The 24,072-nt window shown below is 44.7% G+C and overlaps 1 protein-coding gene across 4 annotated transcripts in view; it reads right to left on the reverse strand.

The window, feature by feature from the left end:
• si:dkey-121a11.3 (uncharacterized protein KIAA1614) overlaps positions 1-21,705 on the reverse strand; it is a 53,105-nt gene extending 31,400 nt beyond the window's left edge. For 3 of the 4 annotated variants that reach the window (XM_059031931.1, XM_059031930.1, XM_059031927.1), the window contains exon 1: positions 12,249-12,546. The gene's annotated coding sequence lies outside the window, so the exon portion shown is untranslated. Of the gene's footprint in view, positions 1-12,248; positions 12,547-21,480 lie in introns of those variants that run through there. The other variant, XM_059031929.1, reaches the window with a different exon arrangement.
• Between the last annotated feature and the right edge of the window lie 2,367 nt (positions 21,706-24,072).

Raw genomic sequence — 24,072 nt, forward strand, 5'->3', positions numbered from 1 at the left:
TATATATATATATATATATATATATATATATATATATATATATATATATATATATATATATATATATATATTTTTTTTTTTTTATTGAAAACCCTGACTTATTGGTCACATGATGTAACTATCAACACTGTTATCTGCTCTTGAACTGCCCCGATATCAAATCGTACTGTGTTTTGTATTTGCTCTTATTTGGACTGAAGTCATTGTATTTTGTATCTTGCTCTTAATTGTACTGTAATTCTTGATATGTATTTTTTGTATACAACTGTAAGTCGCCCTGGGTAAGGGCATCTGCTAAAAAATAAATAATAATAATAATAATAATAATAATAATAATAGAAAAATAGAATATTAACAAAAGCAATGAGCTTATAAATAAGTGTGACTGGGATGGTGGTGACGTCAGGCCAGAAGCAGGAACAGAACACAGGCAAGGTACTGTGGTGCAAAAATACATAAAAATGTTTCACAAAAAAACAGAGCAAAATAATATAATAAACAAAAACAAGTCACAAACACTAAACTGACTACAGGCCAGGCTGGGCCTATAGTTTTTATTTTACTTTCAGTTTGACTTCTCTCTCTTTTGCCCGCTCTCGTTCCTCCTCTGAACACCCACACAGAGATCTGCAGGCTTTTTATATTAGTGACCGAGGGATTAACCAGCTGTCAATTATCGGATTATCCCTTAGTCACATTCTGCACGGCTTTTCTAATTACAAACTGGCAGAGGACAAGCTGCCAACCACCCCTCTGCCAGAACACATTCAAAACAAAACACACGGGTAGCCGTCACCAAATAAATAATACAAAACGATACACAAGGGGCGGAGGGGTACCCCATTCTAAAATAAACATAAACAATATATTTTAAATCCCAAACAATAAAACGCAACACATTTAAACAGCAGGGCTTTTATATTCTTATTTTCTATAAGAAAAATAGAATATTAACATAAGCAATGAGCTCATAAATAAGAAAAACAGAATATTAACATAAGCAATGAGCTCATATATAAAAAAAATAGTTTTGTATCTTGCTCACATTGCAGATTTTGCTCACATTTTATTGTATTAAGTATTGATGGATATTTAGTCAGGAAACAGGTAATGGAGATTAATCTTTCAATTACACCCTCTTTACTGGCAGAACATCTAGGTTACATGGCTTGATAAATGCTCAAAGCCAATTTGATGGTACATTTACCCATAATCTAATACACACAGATTTACAGCCTTACTTACGGGAACTGCCAGCGTGACTGCCATTGTATCCCCGTCTAATATGTGACAAACTGACTGTTTTGAATAGTAATGCATGTCTATGAAAGCTCACGGTGCTCAACAACACAAAAATTACTTCTTACTAAATACCCAATGTCCAAAAAACAATACTGAAGAAGAGCAATTATGAAATCTACAACTCAATACAATTGACATGTGACTTAATAAAACTACAAATTATTCAAACTGAAAAATATTGTGAGTTTAAATGGAACACCCATTGTCAAGGGCACATTGTACAAAGTAAACTAATGTGTGTCAACTGAATAATCTATTTCCAGAGTCCAGCAGTGTCAGTATTAGCAATGGACAAGAAAACCATAGAACTCTGCAGATAAAACCAAGGGGCTCTCTGTACAGAACAAACTGATTTAGCTTCATAAAGTCGAACGAAACCTGCTGAATAATGTGCTGACAAATTGAATGATATACCGCTTTGTAGTTTTCCTTATACTTAACAGAAAACAGAAAATTGAAAAATGTGACATTACAAATCTAACCTGAAATACTGTACTACTACTATTATGGCTTCAGGTAGACTTTTTGCGGTATCATTTTGTAGTTTCTTTGATTACATTAATATCTAAATTATGTTCATATATACATATATTTTTTTAATAATGTATCAATCCTAAAATTCTAGGTGATGCAAAAGCTGTTCTATTAAGGGCTTACCTGTTCGTATATGGTGCAAATTCGTAGCCTCATTCTGCTGTAGACATCTCTTTCTCATGGACAACCACGTACCTGTCACTGTAGGGGTACGAACAGCATCAATGGCTGCTCATTATACTGAAGAGCTCTGTATTTACATCTCAATATAAACAGGTTTGCAACGCTGTACGTCAAGGCTTAGAAATCCTGGCAAAGTTAAATGAGTTCCGCATACTGAACAGAAAGAAGTCATATAATTTACCAGTTCTGCTTCTGCATACTCTGAGAATGGCGCAACTATGGCTCCAGGCATAAAGAAAGGAAAACACATTTCCAGAATGACAAAATTGATAAATTAGTTTCTAAAATAAATCAACAAATATTACTTAACTGCCCAGAGCAAAAACAATTAAAAACATGGAAAGAAATCATTTAAAATAAATTCAAAGTGCAATTGACACCTGCAGAAAATGTTCTTTTATCCACAATGTAACATTAACATTTTAGTAAAAGAAAAATGGCAAATTGCACCTTTGGAATAAATACCTTTAAAATCTGGCCTTAAAACAGCTGCAACTGCACCTGTAGTACTTTTGCAATGGGCCCGCTGTTTGTTTTGCATGTTTTGCCGTGATAATGGCCAAGTTTTTTTCCTTATAATCATAAATTTGTATAACAGGATATTTAATTGTATTATTGTCAATCACTTGTCTAAAGCGCTCTCCAGAAATGACAGTGTGCTGAATAATAACACACATTCCATTCACAAAAATGGGGAATTAATGCAAGGAGAGGCGAGTACTTTTAAGGTATTAAAATTATAATGCAACAACAGTGAAATGGTAGATATACATGTAAAACAAATAGCTAAAAGCAACAGGGGCTTTGAGGCAAAAGGAAGGCTACAGCAGGAGATAAACCACAGAATATAAATCTATGGATTTGAAACTAGAAGTCATGTATCTACATAGCAAGTGCAATATTTGAATATCTATTGCCACTGTTCTTAGCAGTTCAGTTTCACATGCTCAATACTTGAAGACTGTATTCTTTTCACAACCTTCCAGCAATTTGATTCAGAACAGGATATAGTCTGGGCTATGGACCAAAAGCCTTGATTTTTCCACCCCAGTGTTAAAACGTTTCTAAATGAAACACTGAAATGAATATTTATTATTATTATTATTATTTTTATTATTATTATTATTATTATTTATTTCTTAGCAGACGCCCTTATCCAGGGCGACTTACAAACTGAATATGGGCGCCTGTATGTGTGTGAGTGCCTACTTCTCACTGAAAACCCTGTTAATATGCTGTTACAGTTTGAGGTGTGGTTCTGCTGTAGAAACAGCCCATACATATTGCTTACACGGACTGCTGGAACCTGAGTATTGTCTAATACAGTTTAAATGGACCAATTTACTTACAGAGCTTGATTATAAGAAATTGCAAGCACATGCAGGGAATCGGAGACAGGACAGGGGGAACTGAGCAGGCGAGCGACGGATTAGAATAACAGACTCAAATCCCTTCTGTGTGGCCTTGTGTCAATTAGAGTTAACTCAATATTTACACAGCTCACACACAGAAGTGCTGCCTCGGCATATCTCTCCATGTTTAATTGATGCTCCCCTGGCATACCTTTCCTTTTGCAAAGCGTGCACAAATACTGTGGTTTGTTTTCAGTGTTTAACTCTGCCCCAGAAACAGTCTTGGATTTACTGGGGAGATTCATCTTCTTTAACCAATGCAGCACCTAACCCATAGAGATGAACCGTTTGCTTTCAGGATTTTTAAAAAGTTCTTTTGATTTTTCATGGATAGTTGTTAAAATATGGAAAGTAACATCTGGTAAAAAAATTCATTATTTTACAGTATTTAACTTTCTCTACTTGGAGCCCCCCTGCCCATCCCCTACAATAGCGAGTCATAAATCATATATCAGAAATCAACCAATCACAGTGAAGAGACACCCTACACACAATGGTCCTGTGTCTTATGTTTGGGGCTCCCGTTTAACCCCTCTTGTGACCCCATGGGTTTTTGTAAGGTGGCACCGGTTTAATCCCCTTTCTACCCCCTATGCCCAAGTGACTATTTCCTGCTCTTGACTTCTCTAAAGCAGACTTGCTGGTGGTGGTACCACTGGCGATGGCACTGGGCCCCCTGGCGTTGGCAGCCACACTGGGCACTCCGGCGGAGGCAGCACTGGTCAGGACGTGGGGCACTCTGGCAGGACAGGTGCTGGCAACTGCGACGCTGAACCCTCCGGACACGCGTGCGGATGCTGAACCCACTGGACATGCGGCTGGGTTTCGTCGTGCTCCCTTCAGCAGCAGGTGTAGCGGCTGCTGAGGTTGGCCTGGCAGTTGCCCTTCTGATACTGAAGATATCAGGGCTTCTCCCTCTGGCACTGGAGACAGAAGGGCTTCTCCCTCTGGCACAGGCAGGGTTCATATACTTTTTCAACATCAAAATTCCATACTTTTTCCAGACTTCCATTTGTTTTTCCCAGACTTGTGTTTTAGTTAGTTTCTACTAGTTTTTTGATAGTTATCCACATAGGCGGGCAGCCGCAGAGCATTATATCTTTTTGATCCAGAGCAGAAGTTGCACTTGGTTTTCTGAAAGTATTTGTCAGAATCTGGAGGTGCACATCTAGCAAGAGACAATGCAGGTATGCAAAAGGGAAGTAAGATACAATCTAAGAAATGCCCAATATTTGAGAACTATGTTGCATTATTTACAAAGAGAATATAAAAAGTTGTATGTTGCAAGTATACTTGTGCCAAAATAGGATAGTATAACAGTACCAATAGTATACGAAAACCAGACAATGTTGGCACAGGTATACTTGCAGTATACTACTTTTTTGTAAGGCATGATATTGGATTCTGATCCAAACTTCTTCATACCCTCTGTTAAATGTTGAACACTGTGGGAGGAGAAAAATAACAAAAATGAAATAACAAATGTGCACGCATTATATATTAAAATGTGCAAGTGTTGTTGTCACAAAGACGGCCGGAGTGGGTGGCGTCAGACCAGATGCAGGAAATAAATAAACAGAGAGATGTGGTTTGGTATAAGCTGGGCGCGTGATCGCGCTCAGCATTTAATAAACAGAAAATAAAAGGTTTTAAACACAAAAACACGGGACACGGCACTACACGCCAAAATAAAGAGACAAACAAAACGGACTACACAGACAAACGGTGCATGGAGACAAACAAACACGGTGAGCAGATTTACCTATAATTATTATTATTATTATTATTCTCTTTACCTTTACGATCTTAATTACTCCTCTCTCTCTCACCCGTTCTCCTCTTCCGAACACCCAACCCTGACTGAATGAAATTTGCGTCTATATATACTATTGTGCTGGGATTCAATTACTAATTAATTATTCACTTGAATCCCAGCACGTGAATTCATTAAGTGAAACCCCGTGTTCACATATTATATTTTAAATGCACGTGCGTGATGTGCAATCCCGTGCCTAAATATAATTATACACTTTAAACACACGTGAAACACAGACCCGTTTATATCCCGTGTACCAATCTATACACCAACATTAACATACGCACGCATACATACATACACAGAACACACAAATGCACACAGGGGCGGGGCACTTTGCCACATATACCCCCCCTTGTGCGCAGCACACATGGCCTCAACGGCCACCTCCCCCCTTAAATACCCAGCAGTCCAGGCCAAAGTCTCGGGCTGGGAAGGGAGGCTTCAGTGGGCCCATGTCTGGAAATGCTGTCAGCTCCCCTGCCGGTAGTGGCACGGCTGACAGCATGCTGGTCCCGTCCTGCAGCGAAAAAGCTGCGGGGGCAGGTGGTCCCCCGACCTCCCCCTTCTTCGTAGCCGGCAGCTCCCTCCTCTGGGGCTCCGGCCACAAGAACTCCTGCAGCGAAACTGCTGCTGGGGAAAGTGGTCTCCAGACCTCGTCCCCCTTCTTTGTGGCCGGCAGCTCCCCTTTCTGGGGCTCCGGCCACCGTACTCCCTGCGGAGGTACGGGCAGCAGAGGCAGCTCCTGCTCCTCTGCTCCGGGCGGTGGCGGAAGCAGAGGCAGCTCCAGCTCCTCTGCTCCTGGTGGTGGTGGAGGCAGAGGCAGCTCCAGCTCCTCTGCTCCTGGCGGTGGTGGAGGCAGAGGCAGCTCCAGCTCCTCTGCTCCTGGAAGTGGCAGAGGCAGCTCCTCTGCTCCTGGCGGCGCTGGCTCCCTCCGCTGTGGCGGCTGGGCTGGTGCGCACCGTGCTGCCTTCAGCAGCATGAATAGAGGCTGCTGGAGGACACCAGCCTCCTGCCCCTCTCCCCCCCAAAAATTTTCAGGGGGTTGGGCCTGTAACTCCTCCCCTTCCGGCTCTTGGGGCTGAACCAGCAGGCATTTTCCCTCTGCTGGTGGCTTGGGTCCCAGAGCTGTGGAAGCCCCGACTTGCCTCCCTTTGGGCTGTGGACGCACCGACTCCTCCCTTTTGGGCTGTGGACGCACTGACTCCTCCCTTTTGGGCTGTGGACGCACCGACTCCTCCCTTTTGGGCTGTGGACGCACCGACTCCCCCCTCTTGGGCTGTGGACGTTCGGGCTCCCCCCACTCAGGCGTAGGACGTTCGGGCTCCTCCCACTCAGGCGTAGGACGTTCGGGCTCCTCCCACTCAGGCGTAGGACGTTCGGGCTCCTCCCACTCAGGCGCAGGATGTTCAGGCTCCTTCCGCTTGGGCTGTGGACGCTCAACCAGCAGGCATTCACCCTCTGCTGGTGGAGATGGGGACAGCAGGTACTCACCCTCTGCTGGTGGAGATGGGGACAGCAGGTACTCCTCTGCTGGTGGTCCTGCTACCTGGGCTGCGGTTCCGTTTATGGTTGCCTCCAGGTAGCTGAGGACAAACTCCACACCTTCCTCCAAGGTGTTTGGGGTGTGTTCCTGCTGATATGCCTCCCATCTCTCACTGTCCATCATCCACAGGGCCCGGACGACTATGGGCAGAGACTGGGCCTCCAGCCCAGCATTCTCCAGGAACCAGCCCCGCAGTTTGATGGCGTCTTCTGCCATTGATTTTTTTTTTTTTTTTTTCCCCAAAACAATATTTGTAATCTTTTTTTTTTTTTTTTTTTTTTTTTTTTTTTTTTTAATCCAGACCCCTCCTGGTCTGACGCTTGGAGGCGCGGCTATCCCACTTCTCACACCACGTGTCACAAAGACGGCCGGAGTGGATGGCGTCAGACCAGATGCAGGAAATAAATAAACAGAGAGATATGGTTTGGTATAAGCTGGGCGCGTGATCGCGCTCAGCATTTAATAAACAGAAAATAAAAGGTTTTAAACACAAAAACACGGGACACGGCACTACACGCCAAAATAAAGAGACAAACAAAACGGACTACACAGACAAACGGTGCATGGAGACAAACAAACACGGTGAGCAGATTTACCTATAATTATTATTATTATTATTATTATTCTCTTTACCTTTACGATCTTAATTACTCCTCTCTCTCTCACCCGTTCTCCTCTTCCGAACACCCAACCCTGACTGAATGAAATGTGCGTCTATATATACTATTGTGCTGGGATTCAATTACTAATTAATTATTCACTTGAATCCCAGCACGTGAATTCATTACGTGAAACCCCGTGTTCACATATTATATTTTAAATGCACGTGCGTGATGTGCAATCCTGTGCCTAAATATAATTATACACTTTAAACACACGTGAAACACAGACCCGTTTATATCCCGTGTACCAATCTATACACCAACATTAACATATGCACGCATACATACATACACAGAACACACAAATGCACACAGGGGCGGGGCACTTTGCCACAGTCGTATATTAAACATACAAGTCAAATACTAAATACAGTACACCCTCGCTATAACAACCCGGTTTGGGTCCAAAGCCTTTTGTTAGCTATAGGAAAAGGACAATCCAAAACGAACAAGCTGCTGGAGTAAGTTAAGGAATAAAGGCATTAGCTAAATAAATAATAATATTAGTACTGTTTTTATTCTTTGATGTTCTTTATTACAGTATGTGTCACTACTACCACATAATAATAATAATAAAATAATAATAATAATAATAATAATAATAATAATAATAATAATAGCAATGAGATTGTGTGAATAAAAGTAGAATTACAAGTACAGTACCTATTTGTGGCGTGCTGCACCCAGTATCCACACACATCAATGTTGCTTTGCCGTGGCGGTTGCATAGAGCTGTATGTGCCAACATCAGCAGCAGTTTATTATTTTTTTTTTTTTTTAAATCAGTATTTAAATCGTATAATGAAGGCCATAGCGAGGATGTAAATAGTATATCTACACTCGGCTGACGGTTTGGACCTGAGACTGTTGCTGCACTCGGTACTATAAGTTACAAGCAAGCACCATACATTTAAAATACAATTACCAGTACATTTAATCACATTAAAGAAATGAAAAAAGCGACATTAACATGCTACATTTATACACATCATAGGGGCTACAGAACGCGTTTTTTTTTTTTTTTCTGAGCCAGTGATGAGCCAGTGATGATAATAACTTGTTTTGAAATCCAATTTCTAAGCAACTTTCTTCGTATTTCTGAACGTCTTGTTTTTTTACTTGATGATGCACCTGTGCAATTGTCTTTTTTCACTCACCACAAACTGATCCATTGTATGCACTGGAAATGTGTAGAATGCAGTGGGAATGGGACTTAATCACAAAATCACGTGCGATTTTCTGGACTAAATAAGTACCAGTATCACAGGTAAACTAAAAATAAAAAAGGTGTTATTACTACAATTACTGTATTATTAGAACGCTCACCACACCCCCCTAGAAAGTTTGACACACCACCCCGGTTGGACAAAATGCCAGAGTTATAAGTGGTCTTCAAATTTCCAACTTTAGTGAGCCAGGTTGAATAATAATTGGGCAGAGAAGCCCTATTCATGACTTCAACCATGCCACTTTCAGTTTTTACTGTGCTGTATTCTACATATCAGCATGGTTGACATCACCTGAGGCATCTTTTCAAATTCCATTAAAATGCAAAGTCCATTCAAAATGGTGACATCACAATCCGCTGAGTACCTCAGCCACTTAACGGTATACTCTTCAGCAACCCTTTTTCCTCTTATCAATGAAATTGATACTGGACTAAATAAAGGTGGGTAATGGCTAGTAAACAAATATAATGTGTATATTAATAATTAAGCAGTATAACAGGACTGTGAGTATCTGTGTATGGGTTAAATCAGCACTCCCAGCTCCTAAACAGACCTCAGCTTTCAGACTCAGTCGGTTCACTTCTACCCACTGTACACAGGCGTTCTCCGTCCTATACCCCTATAGTATAGAACAGACAGACAACTCCCCTATATCCCCAGAATCGGACACTCTCAATAACTTCTGCTAAATAATGTTAATACCAACTGGATCAGTGGTTCTCCAGATGTACCTGTAAGTATAAATACAAAGCGTGACATATGGAAGGACGGACACCTCCATTGGAACCCCTTCACAGGGCGTTTGATCCCCAGCACGTGGAAACTCCAGTTAGTGAGAGGATGGGTGCTGTGCTTTTCCTCTCACAGGCATTGCTGACAGGCACCAGTCTGATTGCTGGTTGACTCCCCTCCCTCGCTCCTTCAGCGGCTGAATGCGAGTCCCATCGCAACAGCCTTTTGTCCTACTACTTTTTTAGTGGACAAGAACATTAGTTTTAAAAATGATATGTTGGAGGTTCCCGAGTCCAGGCTATTCCACAGCCGTCCGTGGACGGGAGCCCCCAGGTGGCGGCGCACAATTGGCCGAGCGTCGCCCGGGGGAGGGAGGGTTAGGTCGGCCAGGGTGTCCTCGGCTCACCACGCACCAGCGACCCCTGTAGTCTGCCCGGGCGCCTGTGGGCTTGCCTGTAAGCTGCCCGAGAGCTGCGTTGTCCTCCGACACTGTAGCTCTTGGGTGGCTGCATGGTGAGTCCGCAGTGTGAAAAAAAGTGGTCGGCTGACGGCACACGCTTCGGAGGACAGTGTGTGTTTGTCTTCGCCCTCCCGAGTCAGCGCAAGGGTGGTAGGGGTGAGCTGAGCTTAAAAAAAATAATAATAATAATTGGCCACTCTAAATTGGGAGAAAATAATACAAATAATTGGCAACAACTAAATTTATAAAAAAAAAAAAAAAAGTTATCTTGGAAGAAAGTTACTCACGGCCACTGCAAGGACAACGGAACTGAACATTGAAGGATAACTTCAAGTTTGGAATGAAATCTTTGAAACTCTGGATGAAACTTAAGTTCTATGACGAACTGAGAAATACTTCTAGTCGAAACGTTTAACATTAAACTTTTAGTTTCTTTTAGTGTTTCTAAATTCAACTCTATTGAGCTTTTAATAGTTATGGATGGAATTCAATTGCATCTATGGTGCTGTGTATTCTTTTATATTCACAGTAAGTTAAAGTTGAACTTAATATTTTACTTTAAAATAAAAACACATTTCTGGTAGTTTTCCTTTTAATGAGTGGTGACGGATCAGCCTATGTTTCTCTGCTGTTGTGTTTAAATGTTATCCACAGTACGAATTACACAAAAACAATGACATGGTATTTGCACCGGTAATGAACTGTAGGCTTGGTTTAAAAAAAATTGTTCCCTGTTTTAGAGTTTTATTTAGTTTGTTTAACCTAAGAGAATGATTAAAACATTCTTCAAAAAATAATTTCTTAAAACAGACCTTAATTTTGTGACCAGGGGCCTGTGTGTTTTTATTTGAAAAAAATGAATTTACTGTACAAGGGCGATCATATTTAAATGTACTACAACGTTTTTTACTGAATGATGATTTCAGAAACACAAAATACATTGCTATACAGTCATGCATCAGTGATCAGTATAAATGTATTAAATAAGAATACTGAGGAAAAAAAACATAGTAACTGAGAAAACTAAACACTAGACTTAAAAAAGGTTTACCACAGTACTGTATTCCTTTCGATTTTAAGACCATATTTACTTCTCAAAAATAGCCTGCGTCTTAAATTCAAGTAAAGTATAGTGACAAACCAAAACGTTACTGCCCGATCTCCAATCACCCATGACATACAGGCAGCCATTTTCAATGAAGCATCATTAGCTTCCTGAGGAATTCGAAGAGACGTTTTTAGAATTTCAGCATTTCTATCAAACATTACCAGCTGGACAGATCGCAAATGCTGATCAGACCGCCGTATTTTTCGAAATGCCAAGAAATACCTCAGTTCACAAACTGGGAGAAAAACAGGTATGAGTAATCACGACTGGAAATGAGAAGCAGCGCATAACTGCAATGCTCTGTGTGATAGCAGACGGCCGCAAACTGACTCCATATGCGTACTTGAGGTTGTATCTTTGTTTTGTTTTTTCCACAAATTGAGAGTGGGTGCCTCTTAAATTTGAGGGTGTCTTAAATTTGAAGGAATACAGTAATTGTGCACTCCAATTTATCAGTTTTCCCATGCTGTACCACAGTGTACAGTGTATTTTAACATGCTTTACATGCTTCGCTGTAGCTTTCACAATGTTTTATTACACTTTGCTAGGCTTTTCCTATGGGAAACATTAATAAGGATCCTTTTGAATCCGGCTGCTCCGGTCCCAAGAGTTTGGTCATTCCTATGGAGGCTCGAGACACTGACGTCAGGGAAATCCACATCACAACACAAAGCATTGTTTTACATGCTTGTACTGCTTGCCTGAGCTCCAGCAGAATGTGCAGAGGATATTTCTAACCCTGCTGCTGCAGTAGTATCAGGAGCGTGCCTGTGTATCTCTCACTAGAGTCACACAGTTTAAATCTGTGAACTCTTCACTATCACAGGCAAACCTGTCAATGACATTCCTCTCCCACACTGGCTGGAAGTCCAAAAGCAGAACACCACGGCCTTATTTGTAAATGCAAACATGTGACATAAGAACCAACAGACAGACATACACTTCCTTACAAACCCTGATACTGACGCTTCTAACCTGTGCAAAAGAATGTCAGTACCAAGTTTCACCAAAAAGAAATATGTTCTCTAGTTGTATGTAAGATTTACGTTCAGACAGACAGACAGGCAACCCTTATATCCCCATATTCTGAAACGCAAACCACTTATGCTAAGTGTCATCACATTTGGATAAGCAGTTCTCTAAATATATGTAAACATATAAGCGTTGCGTATAGTACGTACAGTTGCTGACAACATCCCAACTAACATAAGTTAAAAAGCAGATGCACTTGAAAGCAATGCTGGTGATATAATATTGTACCTACAAGTAGAATCCAAATGCTTGATGTAGCTTGGTTCTGTTCTCCACATCCCGAGTTATCAATGATTCAGATCTCTGCATTGCACTGCACTTCCTTCAGCAGCTCCTTGGGTATTTGTATCCATTAAGACTTTGTTTTCAACTATTCAGCATCCTGAAACTTTTCTGTGAGTGTGAAGGCCTCACATTGTCTGTCTTCCAGCTCTGAGCCTGTTGTTGGTGTCTGAAGACTGTCTGTGCTAATCTCTGCTGCATACCTGAGCTACAAACCAGCCAAACTGTTCCCTTCCAAAATAAGCTCCCAGAATCCAGAGCAGCTGACTATAAAAGGTTATCCACATGTGTGAACCCTCATCGTTGCCCTGGCGACAGGCACTTCCTCCCAAGTGCCATTGGCTACTGGAAAATGCCAAAAGACAAAAAAGAAAGAACTGATTGGTGTAGACTGAAGAACCAGCCCACAAAGGGAGGAGCTTTTGTAACTCGACACTAGAGTTTGAAAAGGAAAGGAATTCTTCAAGAAAGTACAGTGCTGAAGAAGTTCCGAGTTCTCTTAGTGAATTCCATTGCTGGCTAGGAATTTCCTTTGTTTATTTTGGTTTGAGTGGGGATCATTTTCCTCTTTTTTCAGTGTAACCGAAGTTTTTGAACATTTGTGGGCCTAGTTTGAAACAAATGGAAAAGGGGAAGCAAAATCTCTTTGCTGGGGAGGCGAGGAGTACCATGTGCTTCACTAACTCTCACAAGAGCCTCACTGTCCTCCCTAGGACGCCGCTTAGCTCTCTCTGCTCCAACACCTCTCCCCTTCCTCCAGCTGGCTCTTATTGTGGCCTGCCTGCCTGACTGTGTGATAGTGCAGCCCTGCTGCTGGAGTCAGGGCTGTAAGGTTATGCACAGGGGACTGGGAGGTACAGCGCTGAGCTGACTGGAATGTTTACACAGCACAGCTGGCCAGTTAACCCATTTTTATATGTGGAGTGGGGCTGCTTCACTGACACCATGCTTTATGATTTCAGAAAGTCACTCTATTTACTTTTTATTTACTTTTGCTTAGTTTTCCTTTTAAAACAGTACAGTGAACTTGACAGAAATGCTTTATAAATATGGCTCATAATCTTTAATGCTGGGATGTGTCACAACGTATTGCTGGCTTTGTTTTACAACATATAGAATAGTCGGACCTCGATAATATTTTTGGTTTGGTGAATCTCCACAAAACTTCGCTTTATGCGTATGTAAAGACCTTTACCATAATAATAAAAAAAAACAACCAAAAAAAAAACGCCATGGCTTAAAATTAGGTCACATGTTCAAGTTGTGTGAATGCGGGACCTTTTTTGTGTCATTTTTAAAAGCCAGCAAAAGTGCACATTTTTCATTTAAATGCTGGATATGTAGACTGGATGTATGGTCTGGTTTATTTTTGCTTATTAATAAACCTATTTTTATGCAACTTGCATAATCAGAAAGAAAATGTCTCTGTGCTGCTAAATGCACCACCTGCAAGCCACCCACGCATTGTCTTTCTTCTGAATGTCTTTGCAGTCATTCAATTTGAAATTATATAACAATGGATATTGCTGCACCTCATAAATGAACTTTTCTGTTCTGAGGCATGATGTGTTCTGAGGTGTGACGTTTTGAGGTGTGACGTGTTCTGAGGTGTGACGTGTTCTGAGGTGTGACGTGTTCTGAGGTGTGACGTGTTCTGAGGTGTGACGTGTTTTACGTGTGTCAAGGGTGTTAACCTTGCTTCTGATCGGTCAGTTTCATTCCAGTTGCACGACAAAAAACAAAACTGAAACAGGTTCTATTTTAGCGAAGCAAAATTTTCTCAAAGCGATGTCGCTCGCTGCTGGTGTGGATACTCCCATTTGACTGCAGTGACTTCTAAATTATTTGCTCGCGTCAGTGTGGATGCAGCTTCAGTTGGACTGTCTTACAGGGGAATCAGCACTAATATTGCAACACATAGTGCTAATAGAAGGTAAAGGAATGAATGCTAAAGTCTGCTTTAATGTGCTTAGAAATACATGCAAGGGGCTCCTGAGTGTCACATCCGGTAAAGGCAGGATGCGTCCCATAGCCATGACGTCGCCAGTTCGAGTACAGGCTATTCCACTGCTGACCGTCGACGGGAGCTCCCAGGGGGCGGCACACAATTGGCCGAGCGCCACCCGGGTGGAGGGCTTAGGTCGGCCAGGGTGTCCTCAGTTTACCGCGCACCAGCAACCCCTGTAGTCTGTCCGGGCGCCATGGGGCTTGCATGTAAGCTGCCCAGAGCTGCATTGTCCTCCGATGCTGTAGCTCTGGGCTGGCTGCATGGTGGGTCTGCAGTGTGAAAAGAAGCGGTCGGCTGACGGCACACGCTTCGGAGGACAGCGTGTGTTCGTCTTCGCCGCTCCCGAGTCAGCGCGGGGGTGGTTGCGGTGAGCTGAGCCTAAAAATAATTGGCTATTCTAAATTGGGAGAAAATGATAAAAAGGAATCAGTGACTACTAAATTAAAAAAAAAAAAGAAATGCAGTGTATTACCTAATCCAAAAGCAGCTTTATCCCAAAAGCAGACTCATACATCTCCCACCGATTCATCAAGGCAAACTGTCCAGTGTGGGATTAACACAGGCAGGCATTCATAACTCTGTAATTTCCCAGGAGGCCAGGAGGCTTCATTCACATTTTATTTGTTTATACCGACTCGTGACCATAATCAAATATGACAACCTGTTGTGTGTGTTAGAAATGGTCAGGAAAACCTAACAATAACATATTGGACTATGGCTATTGAAACTTTGAGTCTGTCACGTCTGTTCAATTACTCTTTTTAGATCTGATAAAAAATGTAATAATGATGCTAAACTGACTAGAACAGCCAAATGCAAAAGTATTGAAAGGAAATGCATGGATTTAAATGAGTTTAGTTTGTCTGAAACTTTGTTGTTGCATTCTATCAGCGTATTGATTGAATTCAAGTGTAAGGGCCTTATCCATAGTCAGATGTATATTTATCACATGAGCTGCACTTCTGCTCACACGGGATTTGCCACTTACAACCAACTGGGCGACAATGGGGGTACCAGGAAAGTAAAAAAAATAAGTTTATTGTCTATGGATTATTATTTTATTGTCTATTGTTATTTTATTGTCTATTGTTATTTTATTGTCTCTGAATTATTATTTTATTGTCTACTAATTGTTATTTTATTATCTATGAATTATTATTTGTATAATTGTACAACACTGCATCGGTAAGAGGGATGCAATAAAACTGTATTGAGCTTATTTGACACAAGTTAAAACAAACACAGTTTGGCTTTTTGGGTTTAAACTTTCATTTTGTTTTTACCGAAAACCGATTGGAAGTCAAAAACAGCTGAAAGAGTTGATAAAAAAGTGATCAGAAGCAGCTTGCATCCCTGTAGATACAGTTACTGCCGTTCTCATTAAGTGTCCTTGTTAGGGTGACCAGATCTCCACAGGTCAGATCCGGGACACTCACTATAAGATCATTCAAGAAAACACACGACATACAAGCATTTAGGGAACATTAGGCACAAATGAATATGACAAAGCACTCCCTTTCTAGAAGTTTAACAAACAAATTATAAAGTCAGAAAAGTGGTCATTATTTCCAACATTGTTCCAACATGTTGAAGAAAAACATTTTTGCAAAAAAGCAGATGATGGTCAAGACAAAGAAGTTGGATCCACGTTTGAGAAAATCACTCGTAGGAAAACTACAACAAAGGAAATGGCTACAGAATAGTATAAAAGAAATATGGAATACCAAAATCCACAATCAGAGCAATAATCAAAAAGTACCACAGCACAAATTTACTGAAACGCTTGAAAGAAGCGGACGTCCAAAGAAAATTACGGGTACAGCAGGAGAATCATCCAAGCAGCTAAAAACATTAACAGCCAAACTTAAAGAAAGATTTAGCAGCATCATGCTTAATAGTGCACAAAGGCACCTGAACAAAGAAGAGTTGTATGCCCATAGATCTCACTGTAAACCAGCTTTAAAGAAAATTCATAAAACAAACCTTCTAAGATGAACAGGAAACTGAAGCATTCTTCTACAAAATTCTGTTCCGATGAGACTAAAAATTGGACCATAGTATGTTTTGAGAAAGTAAACTCTGTTGGCTGCATTTTCTACAGGGTAATCAGTTAGAATAACAGAAAGCAGGCTTGGGGGGTTAATTCCTGAGTGCTGTAGGGATGATGGAATCAGTTTACCTGTCTCTCCAGGCTGCTGAACTGAACATGACTGGATCAGCTCCCTGTGGCAGGATGACAGAGGTTTGAGGCTCAGAGACAGTGGAAGCACAGCACACCAACAAACAAACTCACCCAAAACTCCTCTCCCTAACAAAGGGTTTCAGCTGTCTTTTATAGTCTGTGGCTGGAGCCCAATTAACTAATAATTAACAATTAAACACTTAAGGCTCCAGCCACATTCTCACATGCATTTTTACAGGGAGGAATTTAACCCCCTCCCTGCCAATCCAAAACAAACCAAGAATCACAAAAACCATAATAAAAATAGTAAAAATACAACAATAACAAAACACAAATTTATAGGGGCGAGCTAGCACCCCATCACATTTCCCCCCCTTGTGCGCAGCATACTTGGCCCCAACGGCCACCTCCCCCCTTTGTCCCAAAGTCCCGGACGAGGGGAAGCAAGTGGCCCATGGGGGCGGCCATGGTGGGAGGTCTTCCTTCTCCCATTGCTGAGGATGGGTCAGTCCATAGCCCGGCGCCCTCTTGGCGGGACCGATACCTGGCGAAAGGGGACCCAGGTGCATTGTATGGGGCGTCGAGAGCACAGGCAGGCAACCAGCCAGCTGCAGCCCCAGGCAGAGGTGCGAGCCCAGGCGGCAGTGCAGCGACGTCTGGGCAACCAGGGGGAGCGGAGCAGGAGACCAGGCGACCTCCTGTGCCTGGTGGTGCTGCGACCTGGGAGTCAGGCCCAGCGACCAAAGGTCCAGACATGGAGCCTGGGTGTCCGGGAGCCCAGGCCGAGGGATCCAACCCCCAGGCGCCGGGCTGTGGCACAGGGGTGGTGGTCGGGGCTGTGGTGGCGGTGGTCTCCTCACCTCCCCCCCTTCTTCGTGGCCGGCAGCTCCCCTTTGTGAGGCTCCGGCCACAGTACTTCCTGCTGCCATTCAGGACTGGCAGCGACTCCAGGCGAAGCAGGACCCTCGGCGACCCCAGGCGAAGCAGGACCATCGGCGACCCTAGGAGGAACAAAAGCAGAGCAGCAGGCAACCCCAGGCGATGCGAGGCAGGCATCCTTGGGCGTGGCCAACATTGCAGGAACCTCCGGCCAGGATGGCAGTGGCCAGAGTTCCTCTTCTCTGTTGGCAGCAGGAGGTAGAGCCCGCTCCAGCTCCTCTGGTGGCGGACGCGGAACAGCAGCTTGTCTCCCTCTGATGGCGGAGGCGGGAACAGCAGCTCGCCTCCCTCTGATGGCGGAGGTGAGAACAGCAGCTCGTCTCCCTCTGGTGGCGGAGGCGGGAACGGCAACGCTGGTCCTTCCGGCGACGCTGGACCCTCTGGCGACGCGGGACCCCCTGGCTCCTCTGGCGACGTTGGACCCTCTGGACCCCCTGGCGGCGCGGGACCCTCTGGACCCCCTGGCGGCACTGGACCCTCTGGACCCCCTGGCCATTGGGACAGTAGCTCCACCCCAGGCGACGGCGGACCAGCAGCGACCCCAGGCGACGGTGGACCAGCATCCCTAGGAGAAAGCACACTGAGAGTTTCTCTAGACGATGCAGGCAGGCAGGCAACCCCAGGCGATGCGGACAGGCAGGCAACCTTGGGCGGTGCTGTGCCTCTTAGCCGCCGGGCAGTTTGTCCCCGCGCTCCCTTCAGCAGCCGGTACAGAGGCTGGGAGGAACCTCCAGCATCTTCTGCTGGTGGTGGAGGGAGAGACAGCTCCGGCTGTTCCCCCTCTGCTGGCGGTGGAGGGAGAGACAGCGCCCGCTGTTCCCCCTCTGCTGGCGGTGGAGGGAGAGACAGCTCCGGCTGTTCCCCCTCTGCTGGCGGTGGAGGGAGAGACAGCTCCGGCTGTTCCCCCTCTGCTGGCGGTGGAGGGAGAGACAGCTCCGGCTATTCCCCCTCTGCTGGCGGTGGAGGAAGAGACAGCTCCGGCTGTTCCCCCTCTGCTGGCGGTGGAGGGAGAGACAGCTCCGGCTCCTCCCGCTCGGGCCGTGGACGCACCGACTCCTCCCGCTCAGGCCGTGGACGCACCGACTCCTCCCGCTTGGGCCGTGGACGCACCGACTCCTCCCGCTCGGGCCGTGGACGCACCGACTCCTCCCGCTTGGGCTCCTCCCCTTCGGGCTGCGGACGTTCGGGCTCCTCCCTCTCGGGCTGAGGACGTTCGGGCTCCTCCCTCTCGGGCTGCGGATGTTCGGGCTCCTCCCTCTTGGGCTGCGGACGTTCGGGCTCCTTCCTCTCGGGCTGCGGCAGCGGCTCCCCCTCTCTGGGTGACAGCAGCGGCTCCACCCCCTTTTCTTCAAGGAGGCAGATCTCCCCCATGTCTATCGCCAGGTATGCCAGGACCATGACGGCTATCTCCTGGAGGGACCCCGGGTGGTGCTCTCTCTCCCACTCCTCCCACCTCTCCCCATCTCGATGCCACAGCATGCTGAGGGCTGTGGGGAGGTCGTGGAAGAGGTCCGCTTCGGGGTGCACCAACCACTCCCAGATCTCCCGTGATGGTGGTGAAGGCGGTGTTGGTGGGGTGGCTGCCGAGGACGGGGTTGGTAGCTGCTGCTGCTTTCTTCGCTGCCTTTGTTTTTTTCCCCATTCTGTGCACCGCCAAAAAAACCTCCAAAAATCCAAAAATTCAAAATTAAAAAAAAATAAAATAAATACTGCTCTGAGCCTCTAGGTGGCGCTATCCCACTTCTGACACCACGTGTGGCAGGATGACAGAGGTTTGAGGCTCAGAGACAGTGGAAGGGGCAAAATAATAATCTTTATTCAACAAAAAATAATCAAATAAACAGGCACAAGGGCCAACAAAAAGGTTCAAACAAAATACAGAAATGTAGGCTGGGCATTAGCCTTCACTACAGTTTCTTTCTCCAAAACTAAACAGCACAGCACAGCACACCACACCACACCACACCACACCACACCACACCACACCACACCACACCACACCACACCACACCACACCACACCACACCAACAAACAAACTCACCCAAAACTCCTCTCCCTAACAAAGGGTTTCAGCTGTCTTTTATAGTCTGTGGCAGGAGCCCAATTAACTAATAATTAACAATTAAACACTTAAGGCTCCAGCCACATTCTCACATGCATTTTTACAGGGAGGAATTTAACCCCCTCCCTGCCAATCCAAAACAAACCAAGAATCACAAAAACCATAATAAAAATAGTAAAAATACAACAATAACAAAACACAAATTTATAGGGGCGAGCTAGCACCCCATCACACTCCCACACAGCCCCATAGCTTTATACAGCTCTGTGGTGCAGTGTGTACTCCACAGGAAACAGAGGAATACAATCATGGAACGAGCAGTAAACAACGCACTTGTAAGTAAGAACAGTTCATAACTGGTTTTGTATTATTAAAATGTTTTATTCTGTTCAGAAAGCATATGTTTCAATACAGCCTTTTTTGGCCCACAGCTGGTGCCTTGTAATTGACAACACACCCTTACCTGCATCTCTGTTTTGCTGCAAGGCACTGGAACCTCGGCTCAGGAACATTGCTTTTCTGAGACAAAGCGTGAGCCGAGATTGTGTATATTAGAACCGAACTGTGTTAATAACTACCAGAGCATAATCTATATAATAATGTCCATTGCCACAGGCTGACAGCTTTATTGCTCTCTGGAGTTCATGTTTTCAGCCCAAGAGGAACAGTTTTTCACTATCATCAAGTTCAGACAGTATCTGTTTTTTTAAACCCGTGACTTCAAAGGGCAATAGTGTTTTCATTGTTAACTGCTGAATGATGTCAGAAGACATACAATGTTAAAAAATGATGTGTAGCAATTCCATTTTTAAATGCTGCCTTTTACCATTACTGTTGTGTGTGTTCAAAGAAAAAAATGAACTTGGAGGTAGGCATTCACAATTTTAAAATCAATGACTCGGCAGGCCTCTGCGTTTATTATAATTAGGCATGTTTAAATCCTTGTACACGACACTTACAAACAAATTGTTACTTAACTATATAACACTGGACTGCAGTGGCCTCCTCCCTCTCATTCACTTAGTGCCTCAGTGAAGCCTGCCATTATCACCTTGGCCTTGTCGCCTGGATCAGCCCGTATTGTAAAGTGTTTCCCCGCCTATCTGTCTGTACTGTCAATCCTACCCTGTCCAAAACCACAGCTGCCAGGCTCCTTTCACATACCATACTCTAGTCTTGTAGCTCTTACCCTGGCTTCCAATAATCTCCACGCTGTCACTGACGAGAACAAAGTACATCATCTGCCAGAATCACTTTGAAAACCGCCATAACATGCGTATCAGTATTCAGAACATGCCCTCATTAGTTACAAACCATGCAAAAGAACTGAAAAATCAGAATTTCAAATGCATGTCTGTGACTCAGAGCCTTTAGGGCTTTTACTGTAATTACTGAGATCTAATAAATATTAATCATGTTAGTATTAAAGCAACTAATATTATGCAGACACATCTGACAATAATATCGCTGCGGTGCTTGTGAGGATTGTGCACGTGGTTACACAGTGTTAGGTAGCCTTTATTAAGGTGTAATCAATGATACATGGTGTCCAGTTTAAAAATGAACACAGAAACTAGGTGGCACAGACTGCAGGCTCATTCCTGCCTTTCTCCTCCAGAGCCCTGGGTTCCAATCCGGGGGTTACAGGTCAATGGGTTTGGGAAGTGGTCTCGATCTAGACCCCAGTTACAAATCAAGCAGCATCCCACAATTCAGCACAATTTGCATTGAGAGAGGTCCAGCAATGAATGGCTGGCAGGCAGGCAGGCTGGGAGTGTTCAGGTCAGGAGTGAGGGTCTCTCTCTCCTGCAGAGCTGCAAGGAGAACCTCATGATGCCTGCCTGTTGGTATCGTGTCTGACTGTAGCCTGCATCACTGTCCGTCACCTTTCATTCCAATACAGACACTTGTCATAGATACCTTTTTATTTAACTATGACAAGTCCCTGGAAGAAGAAGACAACGGTAATAACAAAGTGCATAGTACTCACAGATCACAGTATGGTGCCTTTCTTCTTACAGAACTCAGCGAGGTTACAGCTCTATGGAGTGGTTGCCATGAACACCGATAGCAACCCTAGTGGGCCTACTTTCTGTGCCCAATCGGACCAGCTCCCATAGGAACTCAACTCCCCTGGAACAAAACAAGCTGCTTCTCATCAGAAATCACTCCGGAACGTCTGTATGCCACTCATCCCAGATTAATACAGGACTCATGACAAAAGCAGGTTCTACTATTTGAGGGAAATGTCCAGCAATGACTGGTCTATCCTGGTGAGAGCTGGTAGTTTGCTGGTTTTCAACTGGTTATGTGGGTAAATCAGTAAAAAAAAATCCTTTTACTTCCTAAAGTGAAGACATGGCTGGGATCTTCAGCAGGGATGTGTGTTTGAATTCTTGTTTTCCGATCTGACTAAATCTGTTTGTATCTGCCTCCCCATGCTCAGTGTGTGTTCTCTGTCCTCCCCTTTATAGCAATATCATGATTGCTTTGTTAATCCGTTCTGAAATCAGAGGGATTAAAGGGTAAATTTAATTCCAGCATCTAGGGCTGACATCAGTATAAAAATGACATAAATCAATCCTCTCAATCTGTCGGCTGCTGCGCGCGTGGCCAGCCATGAGCGCAGACACCATCTGTCTGCCTTTGACATCATCCTGCCACCATTACATCATTGCAGAAGAGTCCAGCACTGATCTCCCTCTCATTGAGTATGCAGGTCCGTAGACATCACTGGATCGAATGGAAGAGGCTGTAAAGATCTGTTACATGCTGTGGCAATGTGCACGCCCGTGTGTATTTTTGTGTTTTATGTTGTATGTTGCGTGTGTTAATGTTGATGTATAGATATGGCTGCACGGGATATAAATGGGTGTGTGCAGCACGAGTTATTTAAAATGTGTAATTGTATTTAGGCACGGGGATTGCACTTCACTTCACTTGCATTTAAAGTATTTAATAATATGTGAGCACGGGGTTGCACAGAATTAGTTCACATGCTGGGATTCAAGTGAATAATTAATTAGTAATTGAATCCCGGCACAACAGCATATATAGATGCATGTTTCACTCACTCGGGATTGTGTGTGCGGTGAGTGGAGAACGGGAGTGAGGAAGAAGAAAAAGTAAAGTTTCTTTGACTCACCGTGTTTGTTTGTCTGTTTACTGTTTTATCGTTTTGTTCGTCTATTTATTTTGTCTTAAAGTGTCGTGTTCTGTTTTGTTCAACCTTTTATTTATTTGTTTATTAAAACACTGAGCACTGCCGCGACTCAGTTTCATCACTACTGCCTGTGTGTGTGTGATTCTTTCTGGCCTGACGTCATCCACTACAGCCTGCTTGTCACACGTGGTGTCAGAACCGGGACACAAGCGCCTCCAAGACTCAGGCCAGAAGGAGTACTGTTTGTTTTTTTTAAATAAAAGGGAAAACATGGCAGAAGACAGCAACAGCAGGTGTGAAGAGAGGTCCCGGAGCATCCACAGCCCAGGAGGGAGGAGACAGAGCCTTTCCCATCCTCTGAGGAGATGCTGGACTGGGTGTCGGACCTGGAGTGGAACTGGGAGGACCTCCCGAAGGTTTTCGACTTGCTATGGGCCAGAGATAGGGAACATTGGGAACGCTGGGAAAAACACTACTCCCCAGTGCCCTTTGTGAACTCGGCAGCCGTGGTGATCAACTACTTGGCTGCCGATATGGGACTGCCCCAGCAGGTTAAATTCCAAGTAGGAGGAGCCATACTTACCTGCACCCTCACTGGGCTAGAGGAAGAATGCCTGCAGAGGGAAAATGCCTGCTGTCCCCATCTCCACCAGCTGAGGGAAAATGCCTGTTGTCCCCATCTCCACCAGCAGAGGAAAAATGCCTGCAGTCCCCATCTCCACCAGCAGAGGAAAAATGCCTGCAGTCCCCATCTCCATTAGCAGAGGTAAAATGCCTTTTGGTTGCACCTTCAGAGCCTCACCAGTCCCCTGCAAGAGAGGGAGACCCACACCAGTCCCCTGCAAGTGAGGCAGAGCCGCACCAGTCCCCTGCAAGAGAGGGAGAGCCGCACCAGTCCCCTGCAAGAGAGGGAGAGCCGCACCAGTCCCCTACAAGAGGGGGAGACTACACGCTGCTCCCGCCTCCGTCGCCAGGAGACTACACGCTGCTCCCGCCTCCTTCGCCAGGAGACTACACGCTGCTCCCACCTCCACTAGGAGCAGAGCAGCAGGAGCTGCCTCTGCCTCCACCACCTCCATCGGCAGGAACAGAGCAGCAGGAGCTGCCTCTGCTTCCATCACCTCCACCGGCAGGAGCAGAGCAGCAGGAGCTGCCTCTGCCTCCTCCACCAGCAGAGGATGAATACCTGCTGGTTCCGCCTCCACCGTAGTGGGAGGGCTGCTTGCCCCTCCCACCTCCACCAGCAGAGGGTGAATACATGCTGGTTCCGCCTTCACCGCTGTGGGAAGATTGCTTGCCGCTCCTACTTCCACCACCAAAGGAGCTGCAGCTGAGTTTCGCACCGCCCAAGAATGCCTGCCTCGCACCGCCCAAGGATGCCTGCCTCGCTTCGCCCAAGGATGCCTGCCTCGCTTCGCC

Source organism: Acipenser ruthenus, chromosome 10, assembly GCF_902713425.1.
Source record: "Acipenser ruthenus chromosome 10, fAciRut3.2 maternal haplotype, whole genome shotgun sequence".
Lineage (NCBI taxonomy): Eukaryota > Metazoa > Chordata > Actinopteri > Acipenseriformes > Acipenseridae > Acipenser > Acipenser ruthenus.